Source organism: Hyla sarda, chromosome 6 (assembly GCF_029499605.1).
Source record: "Hyla sarda isolate aHylSar1 chromosome 6, aHylSar1.hap1, whole genome shotgun sequence".
NCBI classification, from domain to species: domain Eukaryota; kingdom Metazoa; phylum Chordata; class Amphibia; order Anura; family Hylidae; genus Hyla; species Hyla sarda.
The window spans coordinates 145947463-145956654 of NC_079194.1; positions in this window are offsets into that span (position 1 = coordinate 145947463).

A 9192-nucleotide genomic window follows, 5' to 3' on the forward strand; every position below is an offset into this window, starting at 1 on the left:
TGACCCGCCAGACTACTAGAGGTCTGATCCCAGTCCTCAGTGGGTCTACTCCCTTTCTCAGACAATCTTTGACTTGGCCAGGGTCTCCCAGGAGGTGGTTTCCGCTTTGAGGCGGTCCCAGGAAGACGACGGTTGATCTCCCCTCCCGCAATTCTCTATGGCCCTCCCGTGGCCACCTCTCCTCTGAATCATCCCCTGAATCCGGATGTGCGGGGCCCTGACGCCACCGCTCCCACTCCATATGCACCTCCTCCAGGTGCTGCTGCAACCGGTCACCCAGTGTCCTCTCCCGGTCTCCGCCCTCCCGCTCCCAGTCCACCTCCACCCATTCTAGGACTCCTACGGTGCACTCCCGGTCCCCAGGGGAGCTTGTGGACTTGGATTCAATTCCTCCCTCTGACTTGGAAGAGATTTCCCGTATGTCAGATCTGGTGGACAGTCTGGTGTTGGCAGTCAGAGACACCTTCCATCTACAGGACCCAGGAACTTCAGGCGCGGTCCCTGAAGTGTCCTTTCACCGTGCTCGTCAGGCACCTCAGGTTTTCAGCCCACACACTGAATTTGACGACCTGTTAGAGGGGGCCTGGAAGCATCCTGATAAGCGCTTCCATGGGACTAAGAAGCTTTAGCTCTCTTTCCCTTCCCTCAGGACCTGGTTACAAAGTGGTCTTTGCCTCCTAAGGTGGACCCTCCTGTATCGAGACTGTCTAAATCCACTACCCTGCTGCTGGCTGATGCAGCCTCCTTTAAGGATCCTTCAGATAAGTGCATTGAAAATTTGGCGAAATTCGCCTTTGAAGCGGCAGGCTCAACTTTGGCACCAGCTTTTGCCTCTACTTTGGTATCCAAAGCCCCCTCGGTTTGGGCTGGTCAATTGTGGCAGAGTGTTTTAGCAGGTGTTGGCTCGCTGCGCTGCCTTTGCCTCGGGCAATCTAGTGGCTCTTCGGCGCTCCATGTGGCTTAAGGCTTGGAATGCCGATGCAGCCTCTTAGCATTCCCTTACTGAAGTTTCTTTCCTGGGGTCTCGTGTCTATGGCAAGCGCCTAGATGAGATCATCTCTGAGGCAAAAATTGTCTGAAACGCACGGACTCGCGGCAGAAGACCTCTACCTTTCGTTTCTCGGGCCGCCTGGGCAAAACGGAGGCCTCACAGGATAGGAGGGCGCCATCTTTCAAGTCTCGCCCCTCCTGGAAATTGGGGCTCCCTTCCAACCGCCCCTCTTACAAGTCCAGGACTTCCAAGCCTCCACTGCCTGAGGGTGCGCCCCCATCCGAGTCTTCTCCTCGGGTGGGTAGTTGCCTGTCCCTCTTTCAAAATGTTTGGCTGGTGCGCATTCAGGATGCTTGGGTTCGAGAGGTCATGTTCCAGGGCTATCGAATAGAATTCTCTTCTATTCCATGGGATAGTTTTTTCTGGTCTTGCCCCCCTCATTCTCCCGCTCTTGCTGCAGCTTTTCAGGTGGCCCTTTGCACCATCCTGTCTCGGGGAGTGATTGTGCCGGTCCCTCCGCGGGAACGTTTTTTTCGGGTTCTATCCCAATCTCTTCATAGTTCCCAAGAGGAGCGGCACTGTACGAGCCATTCTTGATTTGAAACTTCTAAACCATTATGTGCGTCTATGGCACTTCCAGATGGAATCTTTGTGGTCAGTAGTCTCCTCCATGGATCCCGGAGAGTTCCTTTCTTCCGTGGACATGCGGGATGCCTACTTGCACATCCCTATCTTTCCGGGCCACCAGCGTTTTCTCAGGTTCGCGGGTCATTTTCAGTTTGTCGTTCTGCCCTCCAGGCTTGGTGCTGCGCCCCGAGTCTTCACGAAGATGCTAGTGGCAGTGGTGGCTCTCCTCCACTCTCGGGGTGTATCGGTTCTCCCCTATCTGGATGACCTCCTCATCAAGGTTCCCTCCCTGGAGCAGAACCAGGTCAGTCTCGACATCACTCTGCAGGCCCTTTCCAGTTTCGGTTGGATCATCAACCGCGAGAAATCCAACCTGTCTCCGTCTCAATCTCTGACTTTTCTCAGGTGGCGGTGGCTCGCCTCACTCTTTCGGAGGAGAAGCTCCGGGAGCTGTTGTCGGCGATTCTCTTGCTTCGGCGGCCAGGTCTGATTCCTGTCCGGCCCTACATGTCTTTTCTGGGCAAGATGGTAGCTTCCATGGAGGCAGTTCCCTTCACCCAATTTTGGTACCGTCCTCTCCAGTGGGCCATTCTTTCTCAGTGGGACAAATCCCCCTTGTCTCTTCACCACGGACTCTGACTTCTGCTCAAAGTTCGCCGCTCCCTATTTTGGTGGCTTCAGTCTCCTCTCCTCCGGGCGGGTTGCTCCTTCCTGCCTCTCCATTGGAATGTCCTGACCGCCGACGCGAGACTCCTCGGCTGGGGAGGTGCCTTTCGGGACGAAGCGGTCCAAGGCCGTTGGACCCCGTCGGAGTCCGGTCTCCCTGTCAATGTTCTGGGGATCCGTGCGATCATGCTGTGTCTTCACTGGAGTCGCCTGCTGTGGGGTCTTCCGGTATGGGTGCAGACAGACAACGCCGCGGCCGTGGCATACATCAATCGCCAGGGCGGCACCCGCAGCTCGGAGGCCATGAAGGGAGTGTAGAAGATCCTCTCTTGGGCGGAACTTCATGTTACAGCCATATCGGCGGTTCACATTCCCGGGATCGACAATTGGGAAGCGGACTTTTTGAGTCGCTCCACCGGTGACCGGTTAAGTGGTTCCTTCACCCGGAGGTCTTTGCTCAAATCTTTCACTGCTGGGGAACTCCAGACATGGATCTCTTTGGGTGCCGCCGGAACAAGAAAGTCCTTTGCTTTGTCTCCAGGTCACAGGATCCCCTGGCACTAGCGGTAGACGCTCTTGTGGTTCCTTGGACCCCCTTCGCTCTCCCCTGCCTCTTTCCTCCGTGGAGGGTGTCTTGGCGATTCTGGTGGCTCTGGATTGGCCTCGTCGCGTGTCGTACGTGGACATTGTCAGACTCGTGGCAGACGTTCCCTTCAATCTTGCCGATCATCTTGACCTTCTCTCCCAAGGACCCCTCTGCCACCCCAATTTACTTCTGTTGCATTTGACGGTGTGGCGCTTGAAACCGCGGTTTTGAGGGCTCATGGATCCTCTTCCAGTGTGATCCGGACCATGTTACATGCTCGGAAGCCCCAGTTTGCCACCGTACCTGGTGGGCCTATTTCCGCTGGTGCGAGGCACATTCTGTCTCTCCCACTTCTTTTTCCTTGCTGAATGTCTTGTCCTTTTTACAATCGGGCCTGGACACGCGCCTTGCCCTCAGTTCCATCAAGGGCAGGTGTCAGCCCTTTCTGCGTCTGACCTTCATGTGCGCACTTTTTTGCAGGGCGTGGCTCATGAGATTCCTCCATACCGGTCTCCCACTGCACCTTGGGACCTCAATTTTGTTAAGCTGGACTTTGTCCGGGCGGTTCGGACTTATTTGTTGGTCACTTTCTCCTTCCAGCGGTATGACTCTGTTTGTGCTTCCCGATGGGTGGCGTAAGGAGCTCCTGGCTTTCGGAGGCGTATCGTTGCAAGGGTCAGGTACCACCCTTTCGAGTGACGGCTCACTCCACCCGCGCGATGGGGGCCTCCTGAGCGGTCAGCCACAGGGCTTCGGCTCTGCAGGTTTGCAAGGCGGCGACTTGGTCGTCTCTGCATACTTTTGCCAAGTTTTACTGCATACCTTCGCGTCCTCCGATGCAGGCTTGGGCCACAGGGTTTTGCAGGCGGCAGTTCAGACGTCCGCCTGAGTTCTTTTCTGGCTGGGATGTTGTTTTTCCCTCCCGAGGGACTGCTTTAGGACATCCCATGGTCCTGTGTCCCCCAATGAAGCGCTCGGGATAGTAGATTTTTTTCACTTACCATAAAATCTCTTTCTCGAAGCTTCTATTGGGGGACACAGCACCCGCCCATTGGTTTGTTTGTGACCAGCCAGTTTTCCGCCACTGTGGTGCTGGGGTGTTTTTTCATGGTCGGTTCCCTTCTTTTGTCTGTTTTTGTTTTTCTTTTTCTTCGGACTGTTCTTTCTTGGTTTGGCTTGGTCTGCTTTGGGACTAAACTGGGACTAAACTGAGCTGCTCAGAGTCAGGAGGCGGGTATATCCTGCCAGGAGGAGCTGACATTTTTTTTTTTTGGTTAGTGTCAGCCTCTTAGCGGCAAGCAGCATATACCCATGGTCCTGTGTCCCCCAATAGAAGCTCCGAGAAAGAGATTTTACGGTAAGTCAAAAAAGTCTAAGTAAGTCTTTTTATGCTTAGGTTATTGAGGGTGGGTTGGTGGCTGTGGTCAGGAGGGAATAGCTTGATTAGCAATTGCCTGTATGAATGCACACGCCATCCACATGCCTATATGAGAGCTTGTTTTTTGTGCAACCTATTGTAGTTTGTAATGACACCCTTCATTTGACCATAAAATGTATGGCGCAACAAAAAAATATTACTTGTGACGGCAAATTGAAAAGAAAGCTTTTCTATTATTTTACTGCTTTTCAAAAGAGTCAAACTTTTATAACAAAATAAGTATGTGTAAAATTTCCCTATTCTGACTTCCTATAACCTTCTCATTTTTCTGTATATGCAGCTATATAAGGGGCTCATTTTTGTATTGTGAGCTGTAGATTTTATTGTTACCACTTTTGCGTATATTTGACTTTTTGATAACTTTTGATTACATTTTTTCTGGGATTTTTTCTTGGCCCGACAGGCTCAGCAATTTTCTCAACTTTCAGCCATGATGCAACAGCTTTTGGCCTTGCAACATCAGCAGGCACCACAATCTGGCCCACCTCCAGCTCCTGCAGTGTCTTCTGGCTCCCAGCTACGGCTGCCTTTACCTTCCAAGTATGATGAGGATTCCAAGTAATGCAGAGGCTTTGTTACTCATGTCTGAACTGTTTCCAACGGAACGTACAAAGGTGGCCTGTGTCATTAGTCTACTGTCCGGAAAAGCCCTGGCTTGGACTACACTCCTTTGGGACCGTGGGGATCCAGTATCCTCCAATTTGTCTGCCTTCTTGGCAGAATTTCTCAGTGTCTGTGAGGAACCTGCACATGCCTCTTCAGCTGAGACGGCGTTGCTGAACCTCTGTCAAGGGAATTCAACCGTTGGTGACTACGCAGTTCAATTCCGCATTATAGCCTCTGAACTTGCCTGGAATGATGAGGCCTTGTGTGCCACATTCAAAAAAGGGCTGTCAAGCAGGATTAAGATGCCCTTGTAGCATGTGATCCTCCATCTTCTTTGACAGAACTTATACACTTGGCCACACGCATTGATGTGCGTTTTGCTGAGAGACAGGAACTGCAGTTAGAGAGGGAACCTGCCCACCTGACACCCATGTTTCATGTTACAGTTCGCCTGCACCTAGGGTACGTGGGAGAGGTGTCCCTGGGTGTGAAAACTACCTCTCCACATTTAACTGATCCTGTACAAGTCTTCCTTCAGCGCTAAAGCATTTTTGGATTCTGGATCAGCAGGTGATTTTATTAATGCGTCTTTAGCCCACAAGTATCATCTTCTCCTTACTCGGCTTGCCAAGCCTTTGTTCATCTCCTCTGTTAATGGGCAAAATCTGGACTGTAAGGTTCACTTCCGTACTTAATCTCTCGTCATGCAAGTGGGAATTTCGCATAAAGAAAAGATTGAATTCTATGTTCTGCCACACTGTACTTCTGAGATTCTTCTTAGCCTTCCTTGGCTGCAACGCCATTCCCCACAACTGGATTGGAGAACTGGAGAAATAATTCACTGGGGACAATCCTGTCAAAATTTTTGCCTCCAACTTGTTCTGCGTAAAGTTGTTTCTCATCTTCCTCCTTTACCTGGCCTGCCGCCACCTTAACAAGATTCTCTGATGTTTTCTGCAAGAGTTTCTGCCTCCACATCGTCCTTACAATCTTCTGCCTGGTTCCACTCCTCCTCGTGGAAGGATACACCCTCTATCAGTTCCTGAGACCAAAGCCATAGCTGAGTATATCCAGGAGAATCTCCAAAAGGGATTTATCCATAAGGTTTCTTCTTCGTAGGGAAGAAGGATGGCTCACTCTGTTCATGCATTGACTACAGGGGACTTAACAAAATCACGGTTGAGAACCGTTACCCTCTACCTCTTATCTCAGAACTTTTTGACCGTCTACGTGGGGCCAAGGTCTTCTCCAAGTTGGACTTTCGCGGTGCGTATAACTTCATTCGTATCCGCATGGGAGATGAATGGAAAACGGCCTTCAATACTCGTGACAGACATTTTGAGTATCTTGCAATGCCTTTTGGTCTCTGCAATGCTCCAGCTGTTTTTCAAGAGTTTGTCAATGATATCTTCTGTGATCTTCTTTACACCTGTGTTGTTGTATACCTAGATGACATCCTGATCATCTCTTTCAACCTAGAAGAGCATCGTTCTCATGTTCGTCTGCTTATTCAGCGACTATGGAAGAATCATCTCTACGCCAAACTGGAGAAATGCCTGTTTGAGAAATCTAGTCGTCCATTTCTTGGCTACATTGTCTCTCATCAGGGCCTGCAGATGGATCCAGATAAGTTGTCTGCAGTATTGGATTGGCCTCGTCCTTCGGGCCTACATGCTATTCAACGCTTTCCGGGATTCGCTAACTATTATTGTCTGTTTATCCCACATTTTTCATCCTTGGTTGCTCCTAATGTGGCTCTCACTAAGAAGGCATCTAATCCTAAGTCTTGGCCTCAAGAGGCTGAAGAGGCCTTCTCCCCTTTAAAGTCTGCATTTGCCTCTGCTCCTGTGCTTACAAGACCTGATCTGGAGAGGCCCTTTGCTTTGGAGGTTGATGCCTCATCTATTGGAGCGGGTGCCATTCTCACTCAGAAAAACGCCAAGGGCAAGAGTGTAACTTGTGATTTCTTCTCCAAGACATTCTCTCCTGCTGAGAGGAATTACTCCATTGGAGATCGTGAACTCCTCGCTATCAAGCTAGCTTTGGAGGAATGGCAACATTTATTGGAAGGTTCTTCTCATCCGGTCAGCATCTACTCCGACCATAAGAATCTTCTATACCTTCAGTCTGCTCAGCGCATGAACCCCCGCCAGGCAAGATGGTCACTGTTCTTTTCTAGGTTCAACTTCTTCATTTACTTCCGTCCAGCAGACAAGAACATCAGGGCTGATGTTCTCTCCAGGTCCTCTGACGTCATTGGTTTGGACTCCACGCCTAGGCATATTATTCCTCCTGACCATTTGATTCCTGTCGCTACTGCCAAGATTCAGCAAGTTCCTCCGGGAAAATCCTTTGTGCCCGCCAGATTGAGATGCAGGGTCCTGAAATGGGGTCATTCTTCCTTGACAGCAGGACATCCTGAATACGCAAGACTCTACTTCTTATTTCCCGGCACTACTGGTGGCCCCATCTTGAATGTGATGTTTCTGATTTTGTTTGGTCCTGTGAATCAAGTGCCCATGACAAAACTCCTTGACAGAGACCTGCAGGACTCTTACAACCTTTACCCATTACAGAGACTCCCTGGTCCCATATTGCAATGCATTTCAGCACCGATTTGCTACCATCTCATAATAACACTGTCATCTGGGTCATTGTAGATCGGTTTCCCAAGATGACTCATTTAATTCCTTTACTAGGTCTTCATTTTGCCACGCAGCTGGTGAAGTACTTCTTGGTACATGTCTTTCGTTTACATGGTCTTGCTCAGCATATCGTTTCGGATCAAGGTGTACAGTTTGTCTCTAAGTTCTGGCGAGCCCTTTGTAACAGTCTGGACATCAATCTGGACTTCTCCTTGGCCTACCACCCTCAGTCCAATGGTCAGGTGGAGAGGGTTAATCAAATCCTTGAGACTTATCTTCGGCATTTTGTTTCAGCTCGCCAAGATGATTGGGTTGACCTTCTCCCCTGGGCTGAATTCTCATATAATCATAAGGATTCCAAGTCCACAAGGTCGTCCCCCTTTTTTGTTGTCTACGGCCTCCATCTCTGTTCTCCTCTTCCTCTCCCTGTCTCCTCCGGTGTGCCTGCTGTTGAGGAGCTGGTCCATCTGGCAACAGACCCGACAGTCGTTATCCCAGGCTTCTTCACGCATGAAGGCGCAATCGAATAAAAGACCTCCTCCGTCCTTCTCTCCTGGTGACATGGTGTGGCTTTCATCCAAGTACATCCGCTTCAAGACCCCTTGTTACAAAAAATCAATCCTGTCTCCTACAAACTCCGTCTACCTGCTAAGTTACGTATTCCCAATTCCTTTCATGTCTCTCTCCTCAAGCCTCTTGTCATAAACCAGTTCCCTCAGAAGAATCTTGTCCCCACACCTGTCTCTGGCTCTTCTGACGTCTACAAACAGATTCTTGCAACAAAAACTGTGAGAGGTAAACAATTTTTTTTGGTCGACTGGGAGGGTTACGGTCCTGAGGGGAGATCTTGGGAGCCTGAGAATAACCTGGACCGTGACCTTCTCAGGAGTTTCCTTTCTTGTAAAAGGAGGGGGAGACCAAAGGGTGGGCGCCCAGTCCATCACTCTCCGGGTGTTTCTCCTGCCTTCGCCTCTCTGCTCCGGTACGCGTGTCCCCGTCCCCTAGGGCGTGCAGGCGCTGGAGCTTTAAGATTTAAAGGGCCAGTATGCTCATTAGTGTAATTCACCTGTGGTTCATTTATAAATTCCTCCATCCTCCTCAATCTCCAGCCAGATCTTTGTTGCCTTGTGCCTTAGAGAAAGCGTTCCTCAGTATTGCCTTGCCGTGTATCTGATCCCTTGCTTTGTGACTTGACCTTGCTCCTCTGCCGCCTGCCTACTGAACTCCTGCTACGTCTTGACTACGCTACTGTGGCGCCTGCCCTGACTTTCTGCTATCTAGACTACGAGCTGACTTATCCCTCCTGTGCCTCGCATCTCCTCAGCCACCTGTGTGGTCAAGCCGTGCCAGGGGTAGTGACCTGGGTGCTGCCTGCCGTAGCAAGTCCATCCCGTTTTGCGGCGGGCTCTGGTGAAAACCAGCAGCACTTTAGACTCTGCTCTCTGGTACGGTCCGAGTCATCTGCCACACAGGTCCAGCGGATCCACATCTGTTCCTTTCTCCTGAAACGCGAGTGTTACAGAAATGGATCACAGCAGAGTGCCATAGAGCAGATAAGGAGACCTCTGTCCGCCATCTTGACTCATCAGACCCCCCACCATCACACTTCGAGTTGCCTGTTAAGTATCACAAA